A 501-nucleotide genomic window follows, 5' to 3' on the forward strand; every position below is an offset into this window, starting at 1 on the left:
TTTTCTTTTCTAAAGAATACATATTAGAATTAAAATAGAAAAATTATAATGATATAGATGTTCACTTAGTAAAGTAATATGAATTTCACAGTGTTTGTTGTAATACATAGTTGTCTTCCAGCCAGTTATTCGTATTATCAAATACATGCATATACAATTGGAAGAAAAAACAAAAATAAAAGAAATGTATAAGAACTTAAGAGAAAAATTACAATCTAAAAAAGGAGACAAATTAAAGCATTAAAATGGAATCTGAAGGATGCAATAGACACTGGTAAAAGGGAATGAACTCATTCAAAAGGAAAGAGTTACTGAGTTGAGGAGGACAGGAGAGGGAGTGAGGGAGAGAGATTTATCTATGTATGTAGTTGCAGGATGGTTTGGACACCTTTAATGTGCATTTCTGCTAGTTTATGAAGGTGAAGGAAGTTTATTTCAACTGGTCACATATTTTCTTTTTTCTTTTTTTTTTTTCAAAGTTTTATTGACAAAGAGATAGCA

Source organism: Octodon degus, unplaced genomic scaffold (genome assembly GCF_000260255.1).
Source record: "Octodon degus isolate 3935 unplaced genomic scaffold, OctDeg1.0 scaffold00041, whole genome shotgun sequence".
NCBI classification, from domain to species: Eukaryota; Metazoa; Chordata; class Mammalia; order Rodentia; family Octodontidae; genus Octodon; species Octodon degus.